This window comes from Phyllobates terribilis, unplaced genomic scaffold (genome assembly GCF_046119375.1).
Source record: "Phyllobates terribilis strain yellow unplaced genomic scaffold, ASM4611937v1 Scaffold_1__5_contigs__length_1240528914, whole genome shotgun sequence".
NCBI classification, from domain to species: domain Eukaryota; kingdom Metazoa; phylum Chordata; class Amphibia; order Anura; family Dendrobatidae; genus Phyllobates; species Phyllobates terribilis.
In genome coordinates, this window is record NW_027362761.1 from 652,980,389 (window position 1) to 653,001,265 (window position 20,877).

Below are 20,877 nucleotides of genomic sequence, written 5' to 3' on the forward strand. Positions count from 1 at the left end.
GGGCATTTAAACCGTCTTGTTAAGCTACTGCTACCTGCACGTCTCTTCCAATGGGCATTTAAGCGGTCTTGTTAGGCTACTGCGACCTGCACGTCTCTTCCAAGGGGCATTTAAACTGTCTTGTTAAGCTACTGCGACCTACATCTCTCTACCAAGGGGCATTTAAACCGTCTTGCTAAGCTACTGCGACCTGCACGTCTCTTCCAAGGGGCATTTAAACCGTCTTGTTAATCTACTGCGACCTGCACGTCTCTTCCAAGGGGCATTTAAACCGTCTTCTTAAGATACTGCGGCCTGCACATCTCTTTCAAGGGGCATTTAAACCGTCTTGTTAAGCTACTACGACCTCCACTGCTCTTCCAAGGGGCATTTAATCCATCTTGTTAATCTACTGCGATCTGCTCGTCTCTTCCAAGGGGCATTTAAACCGTCTTGTTAAGCTACTGCGAACTGCACGTCTCTCCCAAGGTGCAATTAAACTGTCTTGTTAAGCTACTGCGACCTGCACTTCTCTTCCAAGGGGCATTTAAACCGTCTTGTTAAGCTACTGTGACATGCACGTCTCTTCCAAGGGGCATTTAAACCATCTTGTTAAGCTACTGCGACCTGTACGTCTCTTCAATGGGCATTTAAACCGTCTTGTTAAGCTGTTGCGACCTGTAGGTCTCTTCCAAGGGGCATTTAAACCGTCTTGTTAAGCTACTGCGACCTGGACGTCTCTTCCAAGGGGCATTTAAACCGTCTTGTTAAGCTACTGCGACCTGCACGTCTCTTCCAAGGGGCATTTAAACTGTCTTGTTAAGCTACTGCGACCTCCACCTCTCTTCCAAGGGGCATTTAAACCGTCTTGTTAAGCTACTGCGACCTGCACGTCTCTTCCAAAGAGAATTTAAACCATCTTGTAAAGCTACTGCGACCTGCACTTCTCTTCCAAAGAGAATTTAAACCGTCTTGTAAAGCTACTGCGACCTGCACGTCTCTGCCAAGTGGCATTTAAACCGTCTTGCTAAGCTACTGCGACCTGGACGTCTCTTCAAAGGGGCAATTAAACCGTCTTGTTAAGCTACTGTGACCTGCACGTCTCTTCCAAGGGGCATTTAAACCATCTTGTTAAGCTACTGCGACCTGTACGTCTCTTCCAATGGGCATTTAAACCATCTTGTTAAGCTACTGCTACCTGCACGTCTCTTCCAAGGGGCATTTAAACCATCATGCTAAGCTACTGCAACCTGCAAGCCTCTTCTAAGGGGCATTTTAAACCTTCTTGTTAAGCTACTACGACCTGCATGTCTCTTGCAAGCGGCATTTAAACCGTCTTGTTATGCTACTGCGACCTGCACGTCTCTTCCAAGGGGCATTTAAACCGTCTTTTTAAGCTACTGCGACCTGCACGTCTCTTCCAAGGGGCATTTAAACCATCTTGTTAAGCTACTGCGACCAGCACGTCTCTTCCAAGGGGCATTTAAACTGTCTTGTTAAGCTACTTCGACCTCCACCTCTCTTCCAAGGGGCATTTAAACCGTCTTGTTAAGCTACTGCGACCTGCACGTCTCTTCCAAGGGGCATTTAAACCGTCTTGTTAAGCTACTGCGACCTGCACATCTCTTCCAAGGGGCATTTAAACCGTCTTGTTAAGCTAATGCGACCTGCAAGCCTCTTCCAAGGGGCATTTAAACCATCTTGTTAAGCTACTGCAACCTGCATGTCTTTTCCAAGGGGCATTTAAACCGTCTTTTTAAGCTACTGCGACCTCCACAGCTCTTCCAAGGGGCATTTAAACCATATTGTTAAGCTACTGAGACCTGCACGTCTCTTCCAAGGGGCATTTAAACCATCTTGGTAAGCTACTGCGACCTGCAAGCCTCTTCCAAGGGGCATTTAAACCCTCTGGTTAAGCTACTGCGACCTGCACGTCTCTTGCAAGGGGCATTTAAACCGTCTTGTTAAGCTACTGCAACCTGCATGTCTCTTCCAAGGGGCATTTAAGCCGTCTTGTTAAGCTACTGCGACCTCCACTGCTCTTCCAAGGGGCATTTAATCCATCTTGTTTATCTACTGCGACCTGCACGTCTCTTCCAAGGGGCATTTAAACCTTCTTGTTAAGCTACTGCGACCTGCACGTCTCTTCCAAGGGGCATTTAAACCGTCTTGTTAAGCTACTGCGACATGCACATCTCTTCCAAGGGGCATTTAAACCGTCTTGTTAAGCTACTGCGACCTCCACTGCTCTTCCAAGGGGCATTTAAACCGTCTTGTTAAGCTACTGCGAACTGCACGTCTCTTCCAAGGGGCATTTAAACTCTCTTGTTAATCTTCTGCGACCTGCACTTCTCTTCCAAGGGTCATTTAAACCGTCTTGTTAAGCTACTGCGACCTGCAAGTCTCTTCCAAGGGGCATTTAAACCATCTTGTTAAGCTACTGCGACCTGCATGTCTTTTCCAAGGGGCATTTAAACCGTCTTTTTAAGCTACTGCGACCTCCACCGCTCTTCCAAGGGGCATTTAAACCATCTTGTTAAGCTACTGCGACCTGCACGTCTCTTCCAAGGGGCATTTAAACCGTTTTGGTAAGCTACTGCGACCTGCAAGCCTCTTCTAAGGGGCATTTAAACCCTCTTGTTAAGCTACTGCGACCTGCACGTCTCTTCCAAGCGGCATTTAAACCGTCTTGTTAAGCTACTGCGACCTGCACATCTCTTCCAAGGGGCATTTAAACCGTCTTGTTAAGCTAAAGCGACCTGCAAGCCTCTTCCAAGGGGCATTTAAACCATCTTGTTAAGCTACTGCAACCTGCATGTCTTTTCCAAGGGGCATTTAAACCGTCTTTTTAAGCTACTGCGACCTCCACAGCTCTTCCAAGGGGCATTTAAACCATATTGTTAAGCTACTGAGACCTGCACGTCTCTTCCAAGGGGCATTTAAACCATCTTGGTAAGCTACTGCCACCTGCAAGCCTCTTCCAAGGGGCATTTAAACCCTCTGGTTAAGCTACTGCGACCTGCACGTCTCTTGCAAGGGGCATTTAAACCGTCTTGTTAAGCTACTGCAACCTGCATGTCTCTTCCAAGGGGCATTTAAGCCGTCTTGTTAAGCTACTGCGACCTCCACTGCTCTTCCAAGGGGCATTTAATCCATCTTGTTTATCTACTGCGACCTGCACGTCTCTTCCAAGGGGCATTTAAACCTTCTTGTTAAGCTACTGCGACCTGCACGTCTCTTCCAAGGGGCATTTAAACCGTCTTGTTAAGCTACTGCGACATGCACATCTCTTGCAAGGGGCATTTAAACCGTCTTGTTAAGCTACTGCGACCTCCACTGCTCTTCCAAGGGGCATTTAAACCGTCTTGTTAAGCTACTGCGAACTGCACGTCTCTTCCAAGGGGCATTTAAATTCTCTTGTTAATCTACTGCGACCTGCACTTCTCTTCTAAGGGTCATTTAAACCGTCTTGTTAAGCTACTGCGACCTGCAAGTCTCTTCCAAGGGGCATTTAAACCATCTTGTTAAGCTACTGCGACCTGCATGTCTTTTCCAAGGGGCATTTAAACCGTCTTTTTAAGCTACTGCGACCTCCACCGCTCTTCCAAGGGGCATTTAAACCATCTTGTTAAGCTACTGCGACCTGCACGTCTCTTCCAAGGGGCATTTAAACCGTCTTGGTAAGCTACTGCGACCTGCAAGCCTCTTCCAAGGGGCATTTAAACCCTCTGGTTAAGCTACTGCGACCTGCACATCTCTTGCAAGGGGCATTTAAACCGTCTTGTTAAGCTACTGCAATCTGCACGTCTCTTCCAAGGGGCATTTAAACCGTCTTGTTAAGCTACTGCGACCTCCACTGCTCTTCCATGGGGCATTTAATCCATCTTGTTAATCTACTGCGACCTGCACGTCTCTTCCAAGGGCATTTAAACGGTCTTGTTAAGCTACTGCGACCTGCACGTCTCTTCCAAGGGGCATTTAAACAGTCTTGTTAAGCTACTGCGACATGCACATCTCTTCCAAGGGGCATTTAAACCGTCTTGTTAAGCTACTGCGACCTCCACTGCTCTTCCAAGGGGCATTTAATCCATCTTGTTAATCTACTGCGACCTGCACGTCTCTTCCAAGGGGCATTTAAACCGTCTTGTTAAGCTACTGCGAACTGCACGTCTCTTCCAAGGGGCATTTAAACTCTCTTGTTAAGCTACTGCGACCTGCACGTCTCTTCCAAGGGGCATTTAAACTGTCTTGTTAAGCTACTGCGACCTGCACTTCTCTTCCAAGGGTCATTTAAACCGTCTTGTTAAGCCACTGCGACCTGCAAGCCTCTTCCAAGGGGCATTTAAACCATCTTGTTAAGCTACTGCGACCTGCATGCCTTTTCCAAGGGGCATTTAAACCGTCTTTTTAAGCTACTGCGACCTCCACCGCTCTTCCAAGGAGCATTTAAACCATCTTGTTAAGCTACTGCGACCTGCACGTCTCTTCCAAGGGGCATTTAAACCGTCTTGGTAAGCTACTGCGACCTGCAAGCCTCTTCTAAGGGGCATTTAAACCCTCTTGTTAAGCTACTGCGACCTGCACGTCTCTTGCAAGGGGCATTTAAACCGTCTTGTTAAGCTACTGCAACCTGCACGTCTCTTCCAAGGGGCATTTAAACCGTCTTGTTAAGCTACTGCTACCTGCACGTCTCTTCCAATGGGCATTTAAGCGGTCTTGTTAGGCTACTGCGACCTGCACGTCTCTTCCAAGGGGCATTTAAACTGTCTTGTTAAGCTACTGCGACCTACATCTCTCTACCAAGGGGCATTTAAACCGTCTTGCTAAGCTACTGCGACCTGCACGTCTCTTCCAAGGGGCATTTAAACCGTCTTGTTAATCTACTGCGACCTGCACGTCTCTTCCAAGGGGCATTTAAACCGTCTTCTTAAGATACTGCGACCTGCACATCTCTTTCAAGGGGCATTTAAACCGTCTTGTTAAGCTACTACGACCTCCACTGCTCTTCCAAGGGGCATTTAATCCATCTTGTTAATCTACTGCGATCTGCTCGTCTCTTCCAAGGGGCATTTATACCGTCTTGTTAAGCTACTGCGAACTGCACGTCTCTCCCAAGGTGCAATTAAACTGTCTTGTTAAGCTACTGCGACCTGCACTTCTCTTCCAAGGGGCATTTAAACCGTCTTGTTAAGCTACTGTGACATGCACGTCTCTTCCAAGGGGCATTTAAACCATCTTGTTAAGCTACTGCGACCTGTACGTCTCTTCAATGGGCATTTAAACCGTCTTGTTAAGCTGTTGCGACCTGTAGGTCTCTTCCAAGGGGCATTTAAACCGTCTTGTTAAGCTACTGCGACCTGGACGTCTCTTCCAAGGGGCATTTAAACCGTCTTGTTAAGCTACTGCGACCTGCACGTCTCTTCCAAGGGGCATTTAAACTGTCTTGTTAAGCTACTGCGACCTCCACCTCTCTTCCAAGGGGCATTTAAACCGTCTTGTTAAGCTACTGCGACCTGCACGTCTCTTCCAAAGAGAATTTAAACCATCTTGTAAAGCTACTGCGACCTGCACTTCTCTTCCAAAGAGAATTTAAACCGTCTTGTAAAGCTACTGCGACCTGCACGTCTCTGCCAAGTGGCATTTAAACCGTCTTGCTAAGCTACTGCGACCTGGACGTCTGTTCAAAGGGGCAATTAAACCGTCTTGTTAAGCTACTGTGACCTGCACGTCTCTTCCAAGGGGCATTTAAACCATCTTGTTAAGCTACTGCGACCTGTACGTCTCTTCCAATGGGCATTTAAACCATCTTGTTAAGCTACTGCTACCTGCACGTCTCTTCCAAGGGGCATTTAAACCATCATGCTAAGCTACTGCAACCTGCAAGCCTCTTCTAAGGGGCATTTTAAACCTTCTTGTTAAGCTACTACGACCTGCATGTCTCTTGCAAGCGGCATTTAAACCGTCTTGTTATGCTACTGCGACCTGCACGTCTCTTCCAAGGGGCATTTAAACCGTCTTTTTAAGCTACTGCGACCTGCACGTCTCTTCCAAGGGGCATTTAAACCATCTTGTTAAGCTACTGCGACCAGCACGTCTCTTCCAAGGGGCATTTAAACTGTCTTGTTAAGCTACTTCGACCTCCACCTCTCTTCCAAGGGGCATTTAAACCGTCTTGTTAAGCTACTGCGACCTGCACGTCTCTTCCAAGGGGCATTTAAACCGTCTTGTTAAGCTACTGCGACCTGCACATCTCTTCCAAGGGGCATTTAAACCGTCTTGTTAAGCTAATGCGACCTGCAAGCCTCTTCCAAGGGGCATTTAAACCATCTTGTTAAGCTACTGCAACCTGCATGTCTTTTCCAAGGGGCATTTAAACCGTCTTTTTAAGCTACTGCGACCTCCACAGCTCTTCCAAGGGGCATTTAAACCATATTGTTAAGCTACTGAGACCTGCACGTCTCTTCCAAGGGGCATTTAAACCATCTTGGTAAGCTACTGCGACCTGCAAGCCTCTTCCAAGGGGCATTTAAACCCTCTGGTTAAGCTACTGCGACCTGCACGTCTCTTGCAAGGGGCATTTAAACCGTCTTGTTAAGCTACTGCAACCTGCATGTCTCTTCCAAGGGGCATTTAAGCCGTCTTGTTAAGCTACTGCGACCTCCACTGCTCTTCCAAGGGGCATTTAATCCATCTTGTTTATCTACTGCGACCTGCACGTCTCTTCCAAGGGGCATTTAAACCTTCTTGTTAAGCTACTGCGACCTGCACGTCTCTTCCAAGGGGCATTTAAACCGTCTTGTTAAGCTACTGCGACATGCACATCTCTTCCAAGGGGCATTTAAACCGTCTTGTTAAGCTACTGCGACCTCCACTGCTCTTCCAAGGGGCATTTAAACCGTCTTGTTAAGCTACTGCGAACTGCACGTCTCTTCCAAGGGGCATTTAAACTCTCTTGTTAATCTACTGCGACCTGCACTTCTCTTCCAAGGGTCATTTAAACCGTCTTGTTAAGCTACTGCGACCTGCAAGTCTCTTCCAAGGGGCATTTAAACCATCTTGTTAAGCTACTGCGACCTGCATGTCTTTTCCAAGGGGCATTTAAACCGTCTTTTTAAGCTACTGCGACCTCCACCGCTCTTCCAAGGGGCATTTAAACCATCTTGTTAAGCTACTGCGACCTGCACGTCTCTTCCAAGGGGCATTTAAACCGTTTTGGTAAGCTACTGCGACCTGCAAGCCTCTTCTAAGGGGCATTTAAACCCTCTTGTTAAGCTACTGCGACCTGCACGTCTCTTCCAAGCGGCATTTAAACCGTCTTGTTAAGCTACTGCGACCTGCACATCTCTTCCAAGGGGCATTTAAACCGTCTTGTTAAGCTAAAGCGACCTGCAAGCCTCTTCCAAGGGGCATTTAAACCATCTTGTTAAGCTACTGCAACCTGCATGTCTTTTCCAAGGGGCATTTAAACCGTCTTTTTAAGCTACTGCGACCTCCACAGCTCTTCCAAGGGGCATTTAAACCATATTGTTAAGCTACTGAGACCTGCACGTCTCTTCCAAGGGGCATTTAAACCATCTTGGTAAGCTACTGCGACCTGCAAGCCTCTTCCAAGGGGCATTTAAACCCTCTGGTTAAGCTACTGCGACCTGCACGTCTCTTGCAAGGGGCATTTAAACCGTCTTGTTAAGCTACTGCAACCTGCATGTCTCTTCCAAGGGGCATTTAAGCCGTCTTGTTAAGCTACTGCGACCTCCACTGCTCTTCCAAGGGGCATTTAATCCATCTTGTTTATCTACTGCGACCTGCACGTCTCTTCCAAGGGGCATTTAAACCTTCTTGTTAAGCTACTGCGACCTGCACGTCTCTTCCAAGGGGCATTTAAACCGTCTTGTTAAGCTACTGCGACATGCACATCTCTTGCAAGGGGCATTTAAACCGTCTTGTTAAGCTACTGCGACCTCCACTGCTCTTCCAAGGGGCATTTAAACCGTCTTGTTAAGCTACTGCGAACTGCACGTCTCTTCCAAGGGGCATTTAAATTCTCTTGTTAATCTACTGCGACCTGCACTTCTCTTCTAAGGGTCATTTAAACCGTCTTGTTAAGCTACTGCGACCTGCAAGTCTCTTCCAAGGGGCATTTAAACCATCTTGTTAAGCTACTGCGACCTGCATGTCTTTTCCAAGGGGCATTTAAACCGTCTTTTTAAGCTACTGCGACCTCCACCGCTCTTCCAAGGGGCATTTAAACCATCTTGTTAAGCTACTGCGACATGCACGTCTCTTCCAAGGGGCATTTAAACCGTCTTGGTAAGCTACTGCGACCTGCAAGCCTCTTCTAAGGGGCATTTAAACCCTCTTGTTAAGCTACCGCGACCTGCACGTCTCTTGCAAGGGGCATTTAAACCGTCTTGTTAAGCTACTGCAACCTGCACGTCTATTCCAAGGGGCATTTAAACCGTCTTGTTAAGCTACTGCTACCTGCACGTCTCTTCCAATGGGCATTTAAGCGGTCTTGTTAGGCTACTGCGACCTGCACGTCTCTTCCAAGGGGCATTTAAACTGTCTTGTTAAGCTACTGCGACCTACATCTCTCTACCAAGAGGCATTTAAACCATCTTGCTAAGCTACTGCGACCTGCACGTCTCTTCCAAGGGGCATTTAAACCGTCTTGTTAAGCTGCTGCGACCTGCACGTCTCTTCCAAGGGGCATTTAAACCGTCTTCTTAAGATACTGCGACCTGCACATCTCTTCCAAGGGGCATTTAAACCGTCTTGTTAAGCTACTGCGACCTCCACTGCTCTTCCAAGGGGCATTTAATCCATTTTGTTAATCTACTGAGATCTGCACGTCTCTTCCAAGGTGCATTTAAACCGTCTTGTTAAGCTACTGCGAACTGCACGTCTCTTCCAAGGTGCAATTAAACTGTCTTGTTAAGCTACTGCGACCTGCACTTCTCTTCCAAGGGGCATTTAAACCGTCTAGTTAAGCTACTGTGACATGCACGTCTCTTCTAAGGGGCATTTAATCCATCTTGTTAAGCTACTGCGACCTGTACGTCTCTTCAATGGGCATTTAAACCGTCTTGTTAAGCTGCTGCGACCTGTAGGTCTCTTCCAAGGGGCATTTAAACCGTCTTGTTAAGCTACTGCGACCTGGACGTCTCTTCCAAGGTTCATTTAAACCGTCTTGTTAAGCTACTGCGACCTGCACGTCTCTTCCAAGGGGCATTTAAACTGTCTTGTTAAGCTACTGCGACCTCCACCTCTCTTCCAAGGGGCATTTAAACCGTCTTGTTAAGCTACTGTGACCTGCACGTCTCTTCCAAAGAGAATTTAAACCGTCTTGTAAAGCTACTGCGACCTGCACGTCTCTTCCAAAGAGAATTTAAACCTTCTTGTAAAGCTACTGCGACCTGCACGTCTCTGCCAAGGGGCATTTAAACCGTCTTGCTAAGCTTCTGCGACCTGCACGTCTCTTCCAAGGGGCAATTAAACCGTCTTGTTAAGCTACTGTGACCTGCACGTCTCTTCCAAGGGGCATTTAGACCATCTTGTTAAGTTACTGCGACCTGTACGTCTCTTCCAATGGGCATTTAAACCGTCTTTTAAGCTGCTGCGACCTGCACGTCTCTTCCAAGGGGCATTTAAACCATCTTGTTAAGCTACTGCGACCTGTACGTCTCTTCCAATGGGCATTTAAACCGTCTTGTTAAGCTACTGCGACCTCCACCGCTCTTCCAAGGGGCATTTAAACGTTCTTTTTAAGCTACTACGACCTGCACGTCTCTTCCAAGGGGCATTTAAACTGTCTTGGTAAGCTACTGCGACCTCCACCTCCCTTCCAAGGGGCATTTAAATCATCTTGTTAAGCTACTGCGATCTGCATGTCTCTTACAAGGGGCATTTAAACCGTCTTGTTAAGCTACTGTGACCTGCACGTCTCTTCCAAGGGGCATTTAGAAGGTCTTGTTAAGCTACTGCGACATGCACATCTCTTCCAAGGGGCATTTAAACCCTCTTGTTAAGCTACTGCGACCTCCACCGCTCTTCCAAGGGGCATTTAAACGGTCTTGTTAAGCTCCTGCGACCTGCACATCTCTTCCAAGGGGCATTTAAACTGTCTTGGTAAGCTACTGCGACCTCCACCTCTCTTCCAAGGGGCATTTAAACCGTCTTGTTAAGCTACTGCGACATCCACCGCTCTTCCAAGGGGCATTTAAAGGGTCTTGTTAAGCTACTGTGACCTGCACGTCTCTTCCAAGGGGCATTTAAACCGTCTTGGTAAGCTACTGCGACCTGCAAGCCTCTTCCAAAGGGCATTTAAACCGTCTTGTTAAGCTACTGCGACCTGCACATCTCTTCCAAGGGGCATTTAAACCATCTTGTTAAGCTACTGCGACCTGCATGTCTTTTCCAAGGGGCATTTAAACCGTCTTGTTAAGCTACTGCGACCTGCATGTCTTTTCCAAGGGGCATTTAAACCATCTTGTTAAGCTACTGTGACCTGCATGTCTTTTCCAAGGGGCATTTAAACCGTCTTGTTAAACTACTGTGACCTGCATGTCTTTTCCAATTGGCATTTAAACCGTCTTGCTAAGCTACTCTGACCTCCACCGCTCTTCCAATGGGCATTTAAACCATCTTGTTAAGCTACTGCAACCTGCTCGTCTTTTCCTTGGGGCATTTAAACCGTCTTGTTAAGCTACTGCGACCTGCACGTCTCTTGCAAGGGGCATTTAAACCGTCTTGTTAAGCTACTGCGACCTGCACGTCTCTTCCAAGGGGCATTTAAACCGTCTTGTTAAGCTACTGCGACCTCCACTGCTCTTCCAAGGGGCATTTAATCCATCTTGTTAATCTACTGCGATCTGCTCGTCTCTTCCAAGGTGCATTTAAACCGTCTTGTTAAGCTACTGCGAACTGCACGTCTCTTCCAAGGTGCAATTAAACTGTCTTGTTAAGCTACTGCGACCTGCACTTCTCTTACAAGGGGCATTTAAACCGTCTTGTTAAGCTACTGTGACATGCACGTCTCTTCCAAGGGGCATTTAAACCATCTTGTTAAGCTACTGCGACCTGTACGTCTCTTCAATGGGCATTTAAACCGTCTTGTTAAGCTGCTGCGAACTGTAGGTCTCTTCCAAGGGGCATTTAAACCGTCTTGTTAAGCTACTGCGACCTGGACGTCTCTTCCAAGGTTCATTTAAACCGTCTTGTTAAGCTACTGCGACCTGCACGTCTCTTCCAAGGGGCATTTAAACTGTCTTGTTAAGCTACTGCGACCTCCACCTCTCTTCCAAGGGGCATTTAAACCGTCTTGTTAAGCTACTGCGACCTGCACGTCTCTTCCAAAGAGAATTTAAACCGTCTTGTAAAGCTACTGCGACCTGCACGTCTCTTCCAAAGAGAATTTAAACCGTCTTGTAAAGCTACTGCGACCTGCACGTCTCTGCCAAGGGGCATTTAAACCATCTTGCTAAGCTACTGCGACCTGCACGTCTCTTCCAAGGGGCAATTAAACTATCTTGTTAAGCTACTGCGACCTGTACGTCTCTTCCAATGGGCATTTAAACCGTCTTTTAAGCTGCTGCGACCTGCACGTCTCTTCCAAGGGGCATTTAAACCATCTTGTTAAGCTACTGCGACCTGTACGTCTCTTCCAATGGGCATTAAAACCGTCTTGTTAAGCTACTGCGACCTCCACCGCTCTTCCAAGGGGCATTTAAACGGTCTTTTTAAGCTACTACGACCTGCACGTCTCTTCCAAGGGGCATTTAAACTGTCTTGGTAAGCTACTGCGACCTCCACCTCCCTTCCAAGGGGCATTTAAACCGTCTTGTTAAGCTACTGCGACCTGCAAGTCTCTTACAAGGGGCATTTAAACCGTCTTGTTAAGCTACTGCGACCTGCACGTCTCTTCCAAGGGGCATTTAAACCGTCTTCTTAAGCTACTGCGACATGCACATCTCTTCCAAGGGGAATTTAAACTGTCTTGGTAAGCTACTGCGACCTCCACCTCTCTTCCAAGGTGCATTTAAACCGTCTTGTTAAGCTACTGCGAACTGCACGTCTCTTCCAAGGTGCAATTAAACTGTCTTGTTAAGCTACTGCGACCTGCACTTCTCTTCCAAGGGGCATTTAAACCGTCTTGTTAAGCTACTGTGACATGCACGTCTCTTCCAAGGGGCATTTAAACCCTCTTGTTAAGCTACTGCGACCTCCACCGCTCTTCCAAGGGGCATTTAAACGGTCTTGTTAAGCTACTGCGACCTGCACATCTCTTCCAAGGGGCATTTAAACTGTCTTGGTAAGCTACTGCGACCCCCACCTCTCTTCCAAGGGGCATTTAAACCGTCTTGTTAAGCTACTGCGACATCCACCGCTCTTCCAAGGGGCATTTAAAGGGTCTTGTTAAGCTACTGTGACCTGCACGTCTCTTCCAAGGGGCATTTAAACCATCTTGGTAAGCTACTGCGACCTGCAAGCCTCTTCCAAGGGGCATTTAAACCGTCTTCTTAAGCTACTGCGACATGCACATCTCTTCCAAGGGGAATTTAAACTGTCTTGGTAAGCTACTGCGACCTCCACCTCTCTTCCAAGGTGCATTTAAACCGTCTTGTTAAGCTACTGCGAACTGCACGTCTCTTCCAAGGTGCAATTAAACTGTCTTGTTAAGCTACTGCGACCTGCACGTCTCTTCCAAGGGGCATTTAAACCATCTTGTTAAGCTACTGCGACCAGCACGTCTCTTCCAAGGGGCATTTAAACTGTCTTGTTAAGCTACTTCGACCTCCACCTCTCTTCCAAGGGGCATTTAAACCGTCTTGTTAAGCTACTGCGACCTGCACGTCTCTTCCAAGGGGCATTTAAACCGTCTTGTTAAGCTACTGCGACCTGCACATCTCTTCCAAGGGGCATTTAAACCGTCTTGTTAAGCTACTGCGACCTGCAAGTCTCTTCCAAGGGGCATTTAAACCATCTTGTTAAGCTACTGCGACCTGCATGTCTTTTCCAAGGGGCATTTAAACCGTCTTTTTAAGCTACTGCGACCTCCACCGCTCTTCCAAGGGGCATTTAAACCATCTTGTTAAGCTACTGCGACCTGCACGTCTCTTCCAAGGGGCATTTAAACCGTTTTGGTAAGCTACTGCGACCTGCAAGCCTCTTCTAAGGGGCATTTAAACCCTCTTGTTAAGCTACTGCGACCTGCACGTCTCTTCCAAGCGGCATTTAAACCGTCTTGTTAAGCTACTGCGACCTGCACATCTCTTCCAAGGGGCATTTAAACCGTCTTGTTAAGCTAAAGCGACCTGCAAGCCTCTTCCAAGGGGCATTTAAACCATCTTGTTAAGCTACTGCGACCTGCATGTCTTTTCCAAGGGGCATTTAAACCGTCTTTTTAAGCTACTGCGACCTCCACCGCTCTTCCAAGGGGCATTTAAACCATCTTGTTAAGCTACTGCGACCTGCACGTCTCTTCCAAGGGGCATTTAAACCGTTTTGGTAAGCTACTGCGACCTGCAAGCCTCTTCTAAGGGGCATTTAAACCCTCTTGTTAAGCTACTGCGACCTGCACGTCTCTTCCAAGCGGCATTTAAACCGTCTTGTTAAGCTACTGCGACCTGCACATCTCTTCCAAGGGGCATTTAAACCGTCTTGTTAAGCTAAAGCGACCTGCAAGCCTCTTCCAAGGGGCATTTAAACCATCTTGTTAAGCTACTGCAACCTGCATGTCTTTTCCAAGGGGCATTTAAACCGTCTTTTTAAGCTACTGCGACCTCCACAGCTCTTCCAAGGGGCATTTAAACCATATTGTTAAGCTACTGAGACCTGCACGTCTCTTCCAAGGGGCATTTAAACCATCTTGGTAAGCTACTGCGACCTGCAAGCCTCTTCCAAGGGGCATTTAAACCCTCTGGTTAAGCTACTGCGACCTGCACGTCTCTTGCAAGGGGCATTTAAACCGTCTTGTTAAGCTACTGCAACCTGCATGTCTCTTCCAAGGGGCATTTAAGCCGTCTTGTTAAGCTACTGCGACCTCCACTGCTCTTCCAAGGGGCATTTAATCCATCTTGTTTATCTACTGCGACCTGCACGTCTCTTCCAAGGGGCATTTAAACCTTCTTGTTAAGCTACTGCGACCTGCACGTCTCTTCCAAGGGGCATTTAAACCGTCTTGTTAAGCTACTGCGACATGCACATCTCTTGCAAGGGGCATTTAAACCGTCTTGTTAAGCTACTGCGACCTCCACTGCTCTTCCAAGGGGCATTTAAACCGTCTTGTTAAGCTACTGCGAACTGCACGTCTCTTCCAAGGGGCATTTAAATTCTCTTGTTAATCTACTGCGACCTGCACTTCTCTTCCAAGGGGCATTTAAACCGTCTTGTTAAGCTACTGTGACATGCACGTCTCTTCCAAGGGGCATTTAAACCATCTTGTTAAGCTACTGGGACCTGTACGTCTCTTCAATGGGCATTTAAACCGTCTTGTTAAGCTGCTGCGACCTGTAGGTCTCTTCCAAGGGGCATTTAAACCGTCTTGTTAAGCTACTGCAACCTGGACGTCTCTTCCAAGGTTCATTTAAACCGTCTTGTTAAGCTACTGCGACCTGAACGTCTCTTCCAAGGGGCATTTAAACTTTCTTGTTAAGCTACTGCGACCTCCACCTCTCTTCCAAGGGGCATTTAAACCTTCTTGTTAAGCTACTGCGACCTGCACGTCTCTTCCAAAGAGAATTTAAACCGTCTTGTAAAGCTGCTACGACCTGCAGGTCTCTTAAAAAGAGAATTTAAACCTTCTTGTAAAGCTACTGTGACCTGCACGTCTCTTCCAAGGGGCATTTAAACCATCTTGTTAAGCTACTGCGACCTGTACGTCTCTTCCAATGGGCATTTAAACCATCTTGTTAAGCTACTGCTACCTGCACGTCTCTTCCAAGGGGCATTTAAACCATCATGCTAAGCTACTGCAACCTGCAAGCCTCTTCTAAGGGGCATTTTAAACCTTCTTGTTAAGCTACTACGACCTGCATGTCTCTTGCAAGCGGCATTTAAACCGTCTTGTTATGCTACTGCGACCTGCACGTCTCTTCCAAGGGGCATTTAAACCGTCTTTTTAAGCTACTGCGACCTGCACGTCTCTTCCAAGGGGCATTTAAACCATCTTGTTAAGCTACTGCGACCAGCACGTCTCTTCCAAGGGGCATTTAAACTGTCTTGTTAAGCTACTTCGACCTCCACCTCTCTTCCAAGGGGCATTTAAACCGTCTTGTTAAGCTACTGCGACCTGCACGTCTCTTCCAAGGGGCATTTAAACCGTCTTGTTAAGCTACTGCGACCTGCACATCTCTTCCAAGGGGCATTTAAACCGTCTTGTTAAGCTAATGCGACCTGCAAGCCTCTTCCAAGGGGCATTTAAACCATCTTGTTAAGCTACTGCAACCTGCATGTCTTTTCCAAGGGGCATTTAAACCGTCTTTTTAAGCTACTGCGACCTCCACAGCTCTTCCAAGGGGCATTTAAACCATATTGTTAAGCTACTGAGACCTGCACGTCTCTTCCAAGGGGCATTTAAACCATCTTGGTAAGCTACTGCGACCTGCAAGCCTCTTCCAAGGGGCATTTAAACCCTCTGGTTAAGCTACTGCGACCTGCACGTCTCTTGCAAGGGGCATTTAAACCGTCTTGTTAAGCTACTGCAACCTGCATGTCTCTTCCAAGGGGCATTTAAGCCGTCTTGTTAAGCTACTGCGACCTCCACTGCTCTTCCAAGGGGCATTTAATCCATCTTGTTTATCTACTGCGACCTGCACGTCTCTTCCAAGGGGCATTTAAACCTTCTTGTTAAGCTACTGCGACCTGCACGTCTCTTCCAAGGGGCATTTAAACCGTCTTGTTAAGCTACTGCGACATGCACATCTCTTCCAAGGGGCATTTAAACCGTCTTGTTAAGCTACTGCGACCTCCACTGCTCTTCCAAGGGGCATTTAAACCGTCTTGTTAAGCTACTGCGAACTGCACGTCTCTTCCAAGGGGCATTTAAACTCTCTTGTTAATCTACTGCGACCTGCACTTCTCTTCCAAGGGTCATTTAAACCGTCTTGTTAAGCTACTGCGACCTGCAAGTCTCTTCCAAGGGGCATTTAAACCATCTTGTTAAGCTACTGCGACCTGCATGTCTTTTCCAAGGGGCATTTAAACCGTCTTTTTAAGCTACTGCGACCTCCACCGCTCTTCCAAGGGGCATTTAAACCATCTTGTTAAGCTACTGCGACCTGCACGTCTCTTCCAAGGGGCATTTAAACCGTTTTGGTAAGCTACTGCGACCTGCAAGCCTCTTCTAAGGGGCATTTAAACCCTCTTGTTAAGCTACTGCGACCTGCACGTCTCTTCCAAGCGGCATTTAAACCGTCTTGTTAAGCTACTGCGACCTGCACATCTCTTCCAAGGGGCATTTAAACCGTCTTGTTAAGCTAAAGCGACCTGCAAGCCTCTTCCAAGGGGCATTTAAACCATCTTGTTAAGCTACTGCGACCTGCATGTCTTTTCCAAGGGGCATTTAAACCGTCTTTTTAAGCTACTGCGACCTCCACCGCTCTTCCAAGGGGCATTTAAACCATCTTGTTAAGCTACTGCGACCTGCACGTCTCTTCCAAGGGGCATTTAAACCGTTTTGGTAAGCTACTGCGACCTGCAAGCCTCTTCTAAGGGGCATTTAAACCCTCTTGTTAAGCTACTGCGACCTGCACGTCTCTTCCAAGCGGCATTTAAACCGTCTTGTTAAGCTACTGCGACCTGCACATCTCTTCCAAGGGGCATTTAAACCGTCTTGTTAAGCTAAAGCGACCTGCAAGCCTCTTCCAAGGGGCATTTAAACCATCTTGTTAAGCTACTGCAACCTGCATGTCTTTTCCAAGGGGCATTTAAACCGTCTTTTTAAGCTACTGCGACCTCCACAGCTCTTCCAAGGGGCATTTAAACCATATTGTTAAGCTACTGAGACCTGCACGTCTCTTCCAAGGGGCATTTAAACCATCTTGGTAAGCTACTGCGACCTGCAAGCCTCTTCCAAGGGGCATTTAAACCCTCTGGTTAAGCTACTGCGACCTGCACGTCTCTTGCAAGGGGCATTTAAACCGTCTTGTTAAGCTACTGCAACCTGCATGTCTCTTCCAAGGGGCATTTAAGCCGTCTTGTTAAGCTACTGCGACCTCCACTGCTCTTCCAAGGGGCATTTAATCCATCTTGTTTATCTACTGCGACCTGCACGTCTCTTCCAAGGGGCATTTAAACCTTCTTGTTAAGCTACTGCGACCTGCACGTCTCTTCCAAGGGGCATTTAAACCGTCTTGTTAAGCTACTGCGACATGCACATCTCTTGCAAGGGGCATTTAAACCGTCTTGTTAAGCTACTGCGACCTCCACTGCTCTTCCAAGGGGCATTTAAACCGTCTTGTTAAGCTACTGCGAACTGCACGCCTCTTCCAAGGGGCATTTAAATTCTCTTGTTAATCTACTGCGACCTGCACTTCTCTTCCAAGGGTCATTTAAACCGTCTTGTTAAGCTACTGCGACCTGCAAGTCTCTTCCAAGGGGCATTTAAACCATCTTGTTAAGCTACTGCGACCTGCATGTCTTTTCCAAGGGGCATTTAAACCGTCTTTTTAAGCTACTGCGACCTCCACCGCTCTTCCAAGGGGCATTTAAACCATCTTGTTAAGCTACTGCGACATGCACGTCTCTTCCAAGGGGCATTTAAACCGTCTTGGTAAGCTACTGCGACCTGCAAGCCTCTTCTAAGGGGCATTTAAACCCTCTTGTTAAGCTACTGCGACCTGCACGTCTCTTGCAAGGGGCATTTAAACCGTCTTGTTAAGCTACTGCAACCTGCACGTCTATTCCAAGGGGCATTTAAACCGTCTTGTTAAGCTACTTCTACCTGCACGTCTCTTCCAATGGGCATTTAAGCGGTCTTGTTAGGCTACTGCGACCTGCACGTCTCTTCCAAGGGGCATTTAAACTGTCTTGTTAAGCTACTGCGACCTACATCTCTCTACCAAGAGGCATTTAAACCATCTTGCTAAGCTACTGCGACCTGCACGTCTCTTCCAAGGGGCATTTAAACCGTCTTGTTAAGCTGCTGCGACCTGCACGTCTCTTCCAAGGGGCATTTAAACCGTCTTCTTAAGATACTGCGACCTGCACATCTCTTCCAAGGGGCATTTAAACCGTCTTGTTAAGCTACTGCGACCTCCACTGCTCTTCCAAGGGGCATTTAATCCATTTTGTTAATCTACTGAGATCTGCACGTCTCTTCCAAGGTGCATTTAAACCGTCTTGTTAAGCTACTGCGAACTGCACGTCTCTTCCAAGGTGCAATTAAACTGTCTTGTTAAGCTACTGCGACCTGCACTTCTCTTCCAAGGGGCATTTAAACCGTCTAGTTAAGCTACTGTGACATGCACGTCTCTTCTAAGGGGCATTTAATCCATCTTGTTAAGCTACTGCGACCTGTACGTCTCTTCAATGGGCATTTAAACCGTCTTGTTAAGCTGCTGCGACCTGTAGGTCTCTTCCAAGGGGCATTTAAACCGTCTTGTTAAGATACTGCGACCTGGACGTCTCTTCCAAGGTTCATTTAAACCGTCTTGTTAAGCTACTGCGACCTGCACGTCTCTTCCAAGGGGCATTTAAACTGTCTTGTTAAGCTACTGCGACCTCCACCTCTCTTCCAAGGGGCATTTAAACCGTCTTGTTAAGCTACTGTGACCTGCACGTCTCTTCCAAAGAGAATTTAAACCGTCTTGTAAAGCTACTGCGACCTGCACGTCTCTTCCAAAGAGAATTTAAACCTTCTTGTAAAGCTACTGCGACCTGAACGTCTCTGCCAAGGGGCATTTAAACCGTCTTGCTAAGCTTCTGCGACCTGCACGTCTCTTCCAAGGGGCAATTAAACCGTCTTGTTAAGCTACTGTGACCTGCACGTCTCTTCCAAGGGGCATTTAAACCATCTTGTTAAGTTACTGCGACCTGTACGTCTCTTCCAATGGGCATTTAAACCGTCTTTTAAGCTGCTGCGACCTGCACGTCTCTTCCAAGGGGCATTTAAACCATCTTGTTAAGCTACTGTGACCTGTACGTCTCTTCCAATGGGCATTTAAACCGTCTTGTTAAGCTACTGCGACCTCCACCGCTCTTCCAAGGGGCATTTAAACGTTCTTTTTAAGCTACTACGACCTGCACGTCTCTTCCAAGGGGCATTTAAACTGTCTTGGTAAGCTACTGCGACCTCCACCTCCCTTCCAAGGGGCATTTAAACCATCTTGTTAAGCTACTGCGATCTGCATGTCTCTTACAAGGGGCATTTAAACCGTCTTGTTAAGCTACTGTGACCTGCACGTCTCTTCCAAGGGGCATTTAGAAGGTCTTGTTAAGCTACTGCGACATGCACATCTCTTCCAAGGGGCATTTAAACCCTCTTGTTAAGCTACTGCGACCTCCACCGCTCTTCCAAGGGGCATTTAAACGGTCTTGTTAAGCTCCTGCGACCTGCACATCTCTTCCAAGGGGCATTTAAACTGTCTTGGTAAGCTACTGCGACCTCCACCTCTCTTCCAAGGGGCATTTAAACCGTCTTGTTAAGCTACTGCGACATCCACCGCTCTTCCAAGGGGCATTTAAAGGGTCTTGTTAAGCTACTGTGACCTGCACGTCTCTTCCAAGGGGCATTTAAACCGTCTTGGTAAGCTACTGCGACCTGCAAGCCTCTTCCAAGGGGCATTTAAACCGTCTTGTTAAGCTACTGCGACCTGCACATCTCTTCCAAGGGGCATTTAAACCATCTTGTTAAGCTACTGCGACGTGCATGTCTTTTCCAAGGGGCATTTAAACCGTCTTGTTAAGCTACTGCGACCTACATCTCTCTACCAAGAGGCATTTAAACCATCTTGCTAAGCTACTGCGACCTGCACGTCTCTTCCAAGGGGCATTTAAACCGTCTTGTTAAGCTGCTGCGACCTGCACGTCTCTTCCAAGGGGCATTTAAACCGTCTTCTTAAGATACTGCGACCTGCACATCTCTTCCAAGGGGCATTTAAACCGTCTTGTTAAGCTACTGCGACCTCCACTGCTCTTCCAAGGGGCATTTAATCCATTTTGTTAATCTACTGAGATCTGCACGTCTCTTCCAAGGTGCATTTAAACCGTCTTGTTAAGCTACTGCGAACTGCACGTCTCTTCCAAGGTGCAATTAAACTGTCTTGTTAAGCTACTGCGACCTGCACTTCTCTTCCAAGGGGCATTTAAACCGTCTAGTTAAGCTACTGTGACATGCACGTCTCTTCTAAGGGGCATTTAATCCATCTTGTTAAGCTACTGCGACCTGTACGTCTCTTCAATGGGCATTTAAACCGTCTTGTTAAGCTGCTGCGACCTGTAGGTCTCTTCCAAGGGGCATTTAAACCGTCTTGTTAAGATACTGCGACCTGGACGTCTCTTCCAAGGTTCATTTAAACCGTCTTGTTAAGCTACTGCGACCTGCACGTCTCTTCCAAGGGGCATTTAAACTGTCTTGTTAAGCTACTGCGACCTCCACCTCTCTTCCAAGGGGCATTTAAACCGTCTTGTTAAGCTACTGTGACCTGCACGTCTCTTCCAAAGAGAATTTAAACCGTCTTGTAAAGCTACTGCGACCTGCACGTCTCTTCCAAAGAGAATTTAAACCTTCTTGTAAAGCTACTGCGACCTGCACGTCTCTGCCAAGGGGCATTTAAACCGTCTTGCTAAGCTTCTGCGACCTGCACGTCTCTTCCAAGGGGCAATTAAACCGTCTTGTTAAGCTACTGTGACCTGCACGTCTCTTCCAAGGGGCATTTAAACCATCTTGTTAAGTTACTGCGA